Source organism: Spinacia oleracea, chromosome 6 (assembly GCF_020520425.1).
Source record: "Spinacia oleracea cultivar Varoflay chromosome 6, BTI_SOV_V1, whole genome shotgun sequence".
Lineage (NCBI taxonomy): Eukaryota > Viridiplantae > Streptophyta > Magnoliopsida > Caryophyllales > Amaranthaceae > Spinacia > Spinacia oleracea.
In genome coordinates, this window is record NC_079492.1 from 73,531,866 (window position 1) to 73,545,148 (window position 13,283).

Here is a 13,283-nt window from a genome sequence, read left to right on the forward strand (position 1 = left end):
TTGTTGAAGACACTACCTCGACCGGGGCATGTGTTGGATCTACGATAGAAGTGGTACCAAGCCAGGCGCAAATACTACCCATAGAAACCTATCATAAACTACGTGACATATTTAATTTTCAAATCCATGTTTGTAATGTAGTTATGTGTAGCGAACTATGTGACTATGTTATGATTGTGCGTACGAATAATGCTAGACAAATAATGCTAGAAAACCAACGACCTTAAAAATTGCCCAAACATTCATGAACCAATTGGCCAAAGAGTTATACCAAAATACGTGTTCCGCAAGCCCGAACGATCGCCACAAAAATAAGCGACGCTCGGGATGGCCGTAACGAATCCCACAAACGCTGCACAACGCGTAAAGGACGTTATTAGGCAAGCACGCAAAATCGAAGTCGCATAAACAAAAGTTGACGCAAAAAGAAAACGAGAACCAGCCAGGGATGCATTTTCAACGCCCCTGGCTGGGCGCTAGAATTTCTCACGCCCTACGCTGGGCGCTGAAGTTGCTGCCTGGCCTTTTGGTCAGGCACAGCAGCCTCGGTGCCCACGCATGAAGAAAATACGTAGCAAAAAAAAAAACTTTTCGTAAAAATTGCTGCAAGGGCGTATGAAAAGGCACTCGATTTTAAAAGCGACTAAAAAAAATAAAAATAAATAACTCTTTGTGTCGTTGTTAGGCCTCCTACGACGACAATGCTCGGCATCAAAACCGAACATGCTAATTAAACGACCTTGAATGTCACATGGGCAAAGTATTCAAAAAAAATAAATGTTCAAATAGAGTCTTCAAGGAAAAATAATGTTCGAATAAAAAAAATAAATCAGAAGTCTAGACTAGGCTATGCCAAAGTACAATCTGAATCCTAAAGTCTTAGTTGTCTTATCCATAGAATCGGTCCTAATGCTTGGTGTCGTTCTACAAGTTAAAAGGTTAAACCATATTGAGTCTCCCTTCCTGACATTTAAATCAATAGGCACCCATATGTAATTGTCATCCCTTGCTAAGAGTCTACGGCCTCAATACTTTCTCTCACCAATAAAAGAATATATTATAGTATTTGCAAAATGGAAACAGTCACATTCTGAAAATCATTCCTCCATAGTCGCACAACCCCCAAAGTGAACCTAAGGTATCAATACCATTGGCAAAAAATTATTAATAGCCTCAAGGCTTATGATCACATTGGGTCACGACCATCATAGTCCTCTCGAGCCACTCGCTCCTTGAAATACTACTAAGTACGGACTAAAAGATTTTCCATGAATGCAACATGACCAACCATGAAAATACCCAAATCGGCATGCCATAAGGCTACCATTGGGGTAAAAGCAATACACACTAAGAGAGAAGCCGCACTAATGATTCTAGCCTTGTAAAAATGGAAATTCGATCTCCCCAATTAACTACCTTGCCAACATTAAGCAAAATGGCGCATGACAAATGAACACCCAAGGGTTAAAATCTAAGTGTCAACCAACGAAAGTTATGGTCCAATTAGCCTAAGTCTGAGAGTCGCTTGGTCAAGTATTATAGGCTCACGCCATGTCGTTATTTTGAGTCTAGGCCACCTCCTTGTATTCATACACGGGTTATAATCAGAAAGATTAATGAAAGTTCGAGTCTAAATCACAACTTCCAATTAAATCCCAGAAACTGGAATCTGAAAAGAAACAAAAAAATTATTTTTGATGTAATTCTTTCGTTAAAATTCAATAAGGTAGAAACAACATTTTGAATCTACGCTATTTGCACATTTTAAGAAACGACTAAATACGCTTGCAAAGTAAGACAATTTAAAGGTCCACCCTAGGCCTACTAAAATTAAAGGTCCACCCTAGGCCTACTAAAATTAAAGGTCCACTATAGGCCTACCAAACGAGGCTCACTCAGTCTCGCCTCGTGACTCAAAGACCACAACCATCTACCTTTTAGCCCAAATAAAAAATTTTGATTGAAGGATTTATGTTGGGGGAAAATCACGAGCAAAAAGAAAAAAAAATAGAAAGAGAAAAGGGAGAGCGAAAAGAGCGAGCCATGAAATACTTAGCCCATACCTCCCAAAGTGCGAAATTTACCGAAGTAAAACGAAGGGAGAGAATTGAGTCAACCAATCCAAATCATAAAGTTCTACGATGTCTACCCTTTCCAATCCTTATGTTCTTAGACGCCTTCGCTCTGGGGTCCCTGTTCAGCTCATTTAACCCATCCATGCTCTCATTGCCATAAACCAAGAAACCATTACCTCGACTCTTGTTCCTGAACTTGTTGTCAACCGCAAACCACGCACGGCCATTGACACGTGCGTCATACCCATTATTTCCAAAGCCCAAACCTGTTCTTACACCACCATTAGCATAATGACCATATAACTTGTGTGGATACATCCTGTTGATATACCCTTGAGCCGTTCTCATGCTACTTATTGGCCTTGATTGATGTAAACTCGTGACACTAGCTTGAGGCTGCAAATTGTGAGTCCCTGGTAGAAGTAATCCTCATGCTCGACTAATACCGATACAACTTATCCTATCTCATTCAACCCGCCTTTCAAGCCGTCTTGAGTCACGAATAAAAAAGAAGACAAATGAAAAGTACATTCTACACTTAACTCTTAACAAAAATAATAATAATAAAAAAATACTTTGCAAAGCGCCTTTAAAGTTCGTCTAAAAAAGGGAAAAGAAGCATTTAGCGCATCAAAAAAGATCCGCCCAGAAGTCATTTTCAGCGCCCAGAGCTGGGCGCCGAAATCTTTAGCGCCCCTGCCTGGGCGCCGAATCTCTCTGCCTGCTAAAATTTGTCCAGAAGTGCTCGTCATTTTCTCCGCACATGCACGGAAAAATAACGAACACTTGGAGGGGTACAACACGTATTCAGATATACGTACCACCAAAAAAATACATGTACTAAAAAAAATATAAAACAAATTTTTGGCTTACGGCAAAGCAACAGATTAAAATAATAATAAACTTCACTTATTCTTCCGTTTCAAATAATATGTTTCCACCTCAGAACATACTTGTTTAAATCGGCATTCTATGAAACCATTTTCTAGGCTAAGAACTACGCAAGACCTGATTCCGAATTAAATCTATTTAAGGTGGATACGTAGGCAATCCATGATTCGGTCCAACCAATTTGCAAAAATATTAAAGCCTATAGGAAAACAAGAATAAAAAATAGAGTCCCTTATTGAAATTTAATTACTTGCAATCCAAGTCGAAAGAAAACTTTAAGTCAAAGAAAGAATCCAAGTCGTCAAGATGCCAAAATGAGCACACATCGAAAAATAATGAAGGACACGTACCCTTGCCAGAAGGAGCACTCACACTCCTAAGCACTTAGCCAAGACTCAAAAGATCGCTTTGCCTCAATTGAATGGGGGCTAGCGCAAGCGTCCATGACCCCTAAAGTACTCGACTTGACCCTCCCTAAAGCGAACTAACTCACTTAAAAACTTTCTTTCACCACTAGACATAGTCGTTTGCTTAAAGACCTTCTTTCACCAGTAGACACAGTCATAATCGCCAACAAGTAGTAAAGGCAGTAAGCTTGCAATAAAGAGGATTGTTCTACGACATCGCCCCATCGTTCCTTCGAACTCAGGGCACCCGTTCATGGTAATTCGAATGCTTGCTAATCCCCTTTGAAAAAAAAATCAGACATTGTCAATAGGACTTGGCACTTAACCAAGGCTCACCCCACTCAGACATGTAGCACGGGCATCTAAAATTGAAATCTAAAAGCATCATTAATGGGAAGACATAATAGCAACTGGGGGCTAAAAAGATTGAAATGAAAGAATTAGGGAAAGAACTAAGTATACCTTGACCTTTTTTACAGACATACACCAAGTAAATCTAAGTCGATTTGAAAACGGTTTATATTCCCGCAATTCTGGAAAAGATGGCCCTAAAAGCCTAAAGCATATGCCAAACAGGCACAAGTATATCTTGACGCCTGCACCCTGGCTTCCAGCAAATCCTTAGACAACATTCCAAAAATCGTAACAATATTTTGATTCACTCATGTAATCCTGTACGAACTCTTCTATAAGTCAACCTACTTAGGACACCTCAGATTGTACACAGTAGGATTCGGATTTTAAATAATTTTCAAATAATTTTCAAAGACTTTTTCGAACATAATAAAGTGTCGTTGGTTTAAGCTAAGTATGCGTTTATCTCAATGTTGCAAGTGAGTCAAGAGATTTCTAAATATGATTATGGGTAAAGAAAGGCACCTAGCTTTTGGTCAAAGGCACACTTCAACATGTGACTACCTTGACCATGGCAATGTCGCACAATACGACATTTACAGGAAAAGTAGCAAATCACTGCTCGAACATACCTCGCACTAAACGAGTCTGGTTCAAACTATTCATGATCCATGTCACCATGAATGCATAAAAACGTATGCCCAGCATTATAGCACCAAGCCAATCCCGTAGCTACAATTGGGGGCTTGAGAAAAACACTCTAAAAATGCTCGAAATGACGATTTTATCGCAAATTCTCGACGCTAATGCTATACATACATCATAGGGGCACAATCCTAAGCTTTAATCGTGTAAAACAAACCTTAGAATGGCTACAATCCCTCCCAAATTCTAAAGCACTACTTAGAATATATAAAGTCACCCCACTATCAAGGGTAACTGAAAATCGCGAGTCACCAACACTCCGATCAAACTACTGCACATAACAAGCGCCCGTTACACAGTCTACCTCGTTCCAAAGCAAAAGCGAAAGAAAAAAATTAAGGATAAGAACTGTCAAAATATACTCAGAAATCATTTTCAACACCCAGAGCTGGGTGCCGATATCTTCAAACGCCCCAGCCTGGGCGCTGAATCTTTCTGCTAGCCAAGTTTTGCCCAGATAAAAAAAAGGGGGGAAGAAACACCTATGAATCCTCGCATCGAACGAAGTAATAAGCCGTGCAAACCCACGCAGAAGATGCTACACTTGTTCGAACACCTGAACGAGGCGTGATGAAGTACTCCAATGCAAAAAATAATAATATCCCAACACCTGGAGGAATGTTCTAAGACACGCCGTTAGGCCACACAAGCCTACGTCGCACCATAAGTTCAACCGTCCCACGGTACAAATCTAAAAGAAGAGTAAGGCATATTGCACTAATGTAGGCACAACCAAGAGCACGTGTAAAAGAGGCAAAGACTACTTATCGCCCAAATTCAAAATGCAAGCCACACGACTTCTACATTAAGGATTAAAGGTAGCAAATATTACCTACCGCGGAAGGGATAGCTCGCACCTACACGAGCGGAACCCCAAGGCATCTTTCTCGAAAGAACCTACAAAAATCGTACGCCAAAAGGAAAGCATCCCAACATGCATACTTGGGAGCTCCAAGCTACGAAACAACCATAGCAAAATAATAAAAAATCTCGAAGCAAATGTTTGAACAATCGAAAGGGCACGATGTTTGAGCCCACTTCATGAATGGGCCTGAACCCTATCAAGCTTCTAAGCAAACTATTCAAAATCAGTCGTTGCTCAAAAAAAAAAAAATTGAAACAATTCAAGCAAATTGATTAATGGACCGCACACAACGGCCATTCTATGAACGCTCGTTCGCACATACATATCATCATTCTAAGTATCGAACATTTACGAACACGTTCAAAAGGAAAAATATATGCAACAACAAGAGCGGTCAAAGTCTTACGCCTCAAGGTATGTTCCTCGGGGCATATAGACTCGCCCAACTATCGCAATAACTGTACGCCTTAAGAGCAACAGTTCCTTAAAATAATCGCCCCAAAGCGACAAGCACCGTAGTCCACCAATCAGCTACGGCTTCTCAAAAAATCATCACGTTCTAAAAATAAAGAAAAAAAACAAAAGAGAAGAGAATACATAGAACTTCCAAGTGAAATAAACGAATGAACAAGAGGCCAACTGTGTCATCAAAAGACCAGCCCAAACAACACTTTCAACGCCCCACCTGGGCGTGAATTATTTCAACGCCCAGGCCTGGGCGCCGAAAATGAAACCAGGCTCAAAAAAGGCCCTAACTTCTATTGGGCCCTGCCGCATCCATTCGACTCGAAAATTGTTGATTTCCTTATTGAAAGTCGCACCTCACGACTTTGTCAAGAGTAGCACACCACTACAAAGATCACTCGCATTTACGAGTACAATCCCAAACATGATCAAGGATGTCACAAATTGCGTATCCCCAAGGAACCCCTTTGACAAGAAATGACCGTCAAGCACGAATGCTTGGGGGCTCAAAAGAAAATATATATTTCAAAAGAGAGTATGCAAAGTTAAAACAATATTCCTAGACTATGCTGTATGAAGTCCCGTGTTTCGATGTCTCAAAAAAATAAAACCAGTTTACGACCTCAAGACAAAGGTCGCCGTTGATACTTATACATAGTCCCCTAATCAAGGACCCAGGTAGTGGCAAAATTGAGCCGAAAAGACTAGCTCAAAACCATGAAAAGGTGATGACCACGAGACTATGGTCCATCTAAACACATTGTCAACCCACATTCAGGTTGCAACTAAATCCGAGCATCCCTCGGAAGAATTCGCTCCTATAAGAATGAATAAAAAGAAATTCTCAAAAGAAATCACAAGAAAAAAATGAAATAGGGACTTGCCCACCTCAATCGGGCAAGATCGCGACACGCAAATCCCAAATCGAAAAGACGAATTCAGGTTCGCTCACCTCCAGCGAGCGGGGCGTCCACCCTTAGCGCACAGGGCTCGCCCACCTTCAGCGGGCGGGGTCTGCGTCACTAGCCGCGCAGGTCCTCAGTTTTCGAAAAATAAAGTCTTCAAATTCAAAATAGGCTCGCCATCTTCAGCCGGCGGGGTCTACGTCACAAACCACGTAGGTCCTTATTTTCAAAAAGCACAAACAAATTTCAAAATAGATTCGTCCACTTCTATCGGACGGGGTGTCCACCCTTAGCGGACATGTTCGCCATCTTTAGCCGGCGGGATCTACGTCACAAGCCGCGTAGGTCCTTATTTTCAAAAAAAGCAAACAAACTTCAAAACAGATTCGTCCACTTCTATCGGACGGGGTGTCCACCCTTAGCGGACAGGCTCGCCATCTTTAGCCGGCGGGGTCTGCATCACTAACCGTGCAGGTCCTTAGTCGCTGCAGCGATAACTTTTTCTGGTTTTCCCTTTTCCAAAAATTAAAAGGATTGGTTTTCTGTTTTTTCCAAAAAAAGAGCGATGTGCTGGATTTTCCATCGTTTTACGTCCCATAAAAACAAGGGGGTTTTCTCATTTAGCTAGCCCTGAAAATGAGAATCTTTAAAAACACTTTTACCTCGTGATTGGGCTTGGCCAGGCCCAATTACATTTTATAGCTTTGATTTCGAAAACATCTGCAGCTACTCCCAATGACAAAGTGAGGGAGTTTCTACGCACCTTTAGATTCTTCCAATGACAAAGTGAGGAAGTTTCTATACTATCAGTTGACAAATCCCAATGACACGTGAGGGATATGTCAACATTTCAAGTGATGACCCTTAAGTCAAATGTTATCACTCGGGGGCTCGTGAGACCCTCGCAAAACAGGTCACATACACCATGGCTTGTGTGACGCACTCCGTCTAATACTTTGACCATCGTCTTACTCCAAGACTCAGTCAAAGTGGGGGCTAACTGTAGACACCTACTTTTGTCCCCATTCCCGAAAGGGAAAGGTTCGATGATGAAAGCATAAATCTCCACTTGACAACGCATCTCCTATAAAATAAACGGTTTTTTCATGAAATGCCCCCGAGGTTTGCAAAAACGCACCAAATACCCTCGTGTCTTTCGAATCACATAATATACCCCTATTTTTGCCTAAGTTTGCACCAAATACCCCTAATCCGACCTTCCGTTAGTCCTCCGTTAAGTCATGTTTATAATTCACAGAATGCCCCTATTTTTAAACTTATTGCACAATATACACCTATTTGTAAACTAAGTTGCACTAAATATCCAAACTGCTTTTTTTTTCTTTTTCTTTTCTCTCCATCCCTTCCTTCTCTTTTCCTGATCCATCTTCTCCGGTGCACTCCATTGTTCTACAACCGCCAACATAAGAATCAACGTGCAAACAATCAAATTCGAAAAATCAATTACTTCCATTCACACTAATCGCCCACAAATTGGACTGAGATTGGAGAAACAAGAAGGGCGGACCCAGAGAAGAACATACAGGATTGAGCTACTTAAAACACAAAGGCTGCAAGAATTAAACCACTTTATCAAAGATATTCAGATCAACAACACTTACAACAACATTTACAGAGAATTCCTTAACTAAGTGCTTCATACTATCTTAGTAGTAAGTCAGAAACCTTAGAATTAGAATTCGATTCTGGAAATCCACCACCATAAATCCATAATCAATGTCTGCTTCTACATTGACTCCCAATTTTCTTCAAACAGTCTCCACTCAATTTTACTCACTCTCCCAATTCCCAATTCCCAACACCATCAACTTCTCGAATTTCATTCAATTGCAAATCAAAATACCCAATTTCGTCAAAATCAGCTTCAATTCTAACCCTAAATGCAGCACTTTTTGACCCTTTTGTGCTTCAAATTGCAGAAACTTTTGAAGACTCTCTCTCATCTTCATCTTCTTCAACTCCCTTACCTTTGCAGAAACTAAGGGATTCGTCCTCCGAATCCCTTCTTTCTCTATTGCTCGTTGCACTTGAGTGGGTCAATGAATCGACGGTGCAACCGAGGATGTTGAACCCTGGGCCGAGATCGGCCTCCGCCGGCGACCAGAGAACGGAAATCGGACGCCGTCGGCTATCAGAGAGCAGGAGGAAGAACAACTTCGTTTTTTGCACCGCCGCGAAACTTCCGCACCACCGGAGAATCGACAACCTTCCCAATGCGGCCACCGGAGAACGACCACCCTCCGCGAAGCCAAGTCGACCACCATCAACATCTGATTTAAGTGATCCTCCGGATCACTGTCGGCGACCAGAGATCGGCCTCCGCCGGCGACCAGAGAGCGGAGATCGGACGTCGCCGGCGACCAGAGAGCAGGAGGATCTACCCAGAATTACTGGGTTTCGAGTAGGTTGAAGCTTGAAGAACAGGGGAGAGGAGAGAGAAATAGAAGAATATGAGATTTTTTTTTTTTTTGAGTTTCTGTCAAAGGGAAGGTAAGTAAATGGGGTCATAACACAATTAAGGGCAAAATAGTAAAACTCCACTAACGGTAGACTAACGCCGTTAACTGTTAGGTGCATCTCATGAACAGTACGGATAAATAGGGGTATATTATGTTAATCGAAACACGCGAGGGTATTTGGTGCGTTTTAGTAAACCTCGGGGGTATTTCATGAAAAAACCGTAAAATAAACGAATCTCAATTCCCCTTTTCATTTCACCCGAAACCTGATATTTATAGAAAACTGCTATTTATGGAAACCTGCTAAAATAGTAACTGCCGTAAAAGGTAGCTTCTAAAACTGGCAAATCATAAAGGATAGAAACCTGTCAGAATTAGGTGTTGCATTCCAACATAAATCCTAAATGAGATAGAAAACTGCGAGAATCCTATTCCTAATATGATTCGGAAATAAGAGTTACGTATTAAATAAAATCCTAACGAGCCTAGAGTTCGTAACGGGCCCAGACGCATCCCGTCGCAAGGTTAATACGCACTAAAAGACTCGATTAAGTCTCAAACACTACGGATTTCAGGAATCTGAATCTGACTAAGAAAACAGCCCAGACCCTATTTTCAACGCCTGGCTCTGGGCGCCGAAATCTTCGGCGCCCAGGCGTGGGCGCTGAAAATACCTGGGTACGTGTTTTTTCCTAATTCTTTATGGATTAGAACTCTGCAATTCTATCTTTCCATGAACTCTTCCCTATAAATACAGCCCCAAATTCGACGTGAAAAGGACACACACAACACAATTCATATTCTGAGTATTGACTCCAACCCTTAGCCTAAGCCTCTCGCTGCGAAATTGTTCACGCGTTCTGTCGCAATCGATCCATAAATCGAACAGAACGTATCCTGTCCCATAATTTGAGATTCGTTAAAAAAAAAGGAGAAATAGCAAAGTCAAAGTGGTTAGTTTTCTGAGAACCGTGACGCACCTCTCAAGGGTGCGTCGTAATGTGTCCCTTTTCGATGATTTAATTGCTTTCCTCGCCCTTTTTATGAACTGTTAAACTAACTAAATCTGATTGTTCTATCACGCCTAATAAAGATAATATTTTGGGAAATTGAACTATCATGCTAGGTCCCTTAAAGCAATCTAAATCAGATAATCGCGATCGATCTATTATTATGTGTTGCATATTGCTAAAATCAACTCAGATTAGTTTAATAGTTAACGCATGTCCTTCAATTATTTATGCTGAGCTAGTAAGGATATCCTGCCTCTGGAGTTATCGAAGAGCGAGTACTCCTCTCGGTAGTTACAGTCCCCCGAACCCTCAATCTCTACCTTGCGGGTGTATGTTGAGAGATCCCCACACCAGGGATCACAAGGGAACCTACGGCCGTCGTGGTCAAACATAATTGCACTCCCTTTATGTCACGATAACCGGGTTTTGTCAGTTTTTCTCATTGTCGTTAAAAACTGAATGGCGACTCCTATATTACTAGTCAATTGGGTGTAAACTCACAGGAAATCCAATTACACTTGATTGAATAAAAAAGAAGCGTCACACCCACGAGGGACGAGGTCATGCATTAAGCCTCGTGCTTTTTCGACCCCCTCACATTTAGCATATCTTTATTTCCTTGAATCAAGAACTATTCTTATGTACCTTTTCAAGTACCATAAGTTTTCCTTGATCTCAATCTAGTTGATCTTTACTTAGATCAATAGAGATTGGTATATGTTCTTCATGCCTAATGTCATACGATACATTTTTGGCGATCCTCATATTATATCATACATGATAAATTCTTTTGCAGAATAATTTCCAATTGAATTCTATTCATGTAACTTTAGCTCATTCAGTTTCGGTAGATACTGAATCCAACTAAATTTTTTGACATATAATATAGGTGAAGAATCTCATTAGATTCTTTGATGTTTAACTTAGTAAATGCTTATACATAGTTCAAAAATTCATTATTTAGATTTATTCATATGGGTCGAATATCTCCAATGGAGTCTTTCGTGTTTGATTTAGTAAATGCCATTACTTAATATAAAACAATATTATTAGATCTTTGTAAATAGATCTTAATACTCAGTATGTACTAAGTTTCGCCATGGTCCATCATTGAAGAATAGTTTCAAATCTAAGTCATTAGCATTTGATTGTTATTTCACAATAGAGAGATATGTGTGTGATACACATAGGACCAATTAAGTTTTATGTACTCCCACTAAACTTCTTATATATCTATAAGAATTATGTACATTTTATGAAACTAAAATATTTATTAGCTTCACTAAAATACAATTCCAATTCCCAATTCCTTACTTAAATCTGTACTTAGATTTCATAAGCTAGCTTTCTTTTTCAAGCATTTATTTGGATCCGCAAATCCTATGACATACCATATACATAGTTTCTTCCAACATTTGATTGAGGAAGATGTTTTGTCATCCAATTGCCATATGTACCAATATGCAATCATTGCTTGATTTATAGACTTGAGCATTACGATTATGCATGAGGTTTCAACACAATCCACGTCGTGAATTTGCTTGTAACCTTTAGCAACTAATCTAGCTTTGTGTGTGAACACAATTTCATGTTTGATGGTTTTCATCCTTAAAACAAACTTGCAACCAATAGGTGTGAAACTATTCTTGCAAATCAACAAAATGTCAATTTTGTCATCAAAACATTGATTATGTTTTATGGCCTTTAACCATCTAAAACATTTGAGTCTATATATGGCCTTTAACCATTTAGGGAATCTAGGTTTCGTCATAGCTTTACAAGTCACAAACTCATTAATCTACATGATAATAGTTTGACTGCAAGTTGTAGGCTTCTTCACTATTTAATAGAAGAATCGCATAGCTTCAGTGACCTTAACTCCATGTTTCATCACTATCTAATAGAAGAATCTTATAGTTTCAGCGACTTGAACTCTATGCCCACTTGGGTATAGAACATCAAACAATAGAATATCAATAGACTCTTGAAAGTCTTTTTGAATACTCTGTTCTCCTTGAAGCACTTGTAAAGTCTTCTAAAAGATGTCTATTCTTTAAAGCCACTTCTAAAGTCCTTAAAGAATAAGTGTTCGGATTTTCTGAAGAACTTCGAAAAGCCTCCGGAATGTCCGTTTATGTTTGTTGTTCGCCTCGAAGACTTTCGAGGTCTATTTTCTCCCACTTGTCATTTTGGAAACGAATCTCCAAAAGGACATTATTTCGAGCAAACAAACATTATGTTCTCAAAAATTCGTGGTAGAAACAATACCCTTGTGTCTCATTTGAATAAATCACAATGAAACATATATCTATACTTAGGTCTTAGTTTGTCGAATAACAAACACTAAGCTCCCACTGAGTTTAGCAACTCTTTAGATATATATTATCGAAAAGATATTCTGAAATTACTTTTCAATAGCTTTGACGAATTTGGTTTAGTTTGGTGGTAGTTGAGCATTTTTGTTTTGAAATTATAGGAAAAGCCTTTATGATTCATCATTGATCGAATCAAGTACTAATTGACTTCGATCATTCCAACGTAGATATTTCCATATCTTATGGAGCTAGATCGTGAAATTACAACACACAATCATTGATGACCATTCTTGGTATAAGTAATCATCAACATGATCTAACCTAGATCTTTATGATTTCTTGCCAAGTGGATTTTATACTTCTGAATCTTTGAACAAGCCAAACAGATTCAAACTTATGTCACATTTGAGTAAATGAACCTATATTCACTCAAGTTCATGTGAAATAATAAAGTCATAAAATCTTTCTTTAGCTTTGAACTCTATTTTCTAGGCATTCTAACAATAGTTCATATCCTTTGTTACTTTCAACAAGTAAGACTAGCTTGTCTTGAATTGATCTATAAATCAACCAACTTTCAAAAGTCCATTAAAATAGAGCTTTAGAATGTTAACTTGTTCACATGGTCTAAGCAACAATGCTAAAGGTTTGTGGAACTCAAATCAAGAGATTGATTTGAACCTAGCTAGTAAAGTTCTTATTGTTAAAGATTTGTTTGTTTTAATCAAGCATATTGACTCAACTCGTAAATGACCATTTCATCCAAATAAACAAACGAACATTGTTTTTGTTTTTCTTGAATGTGAGT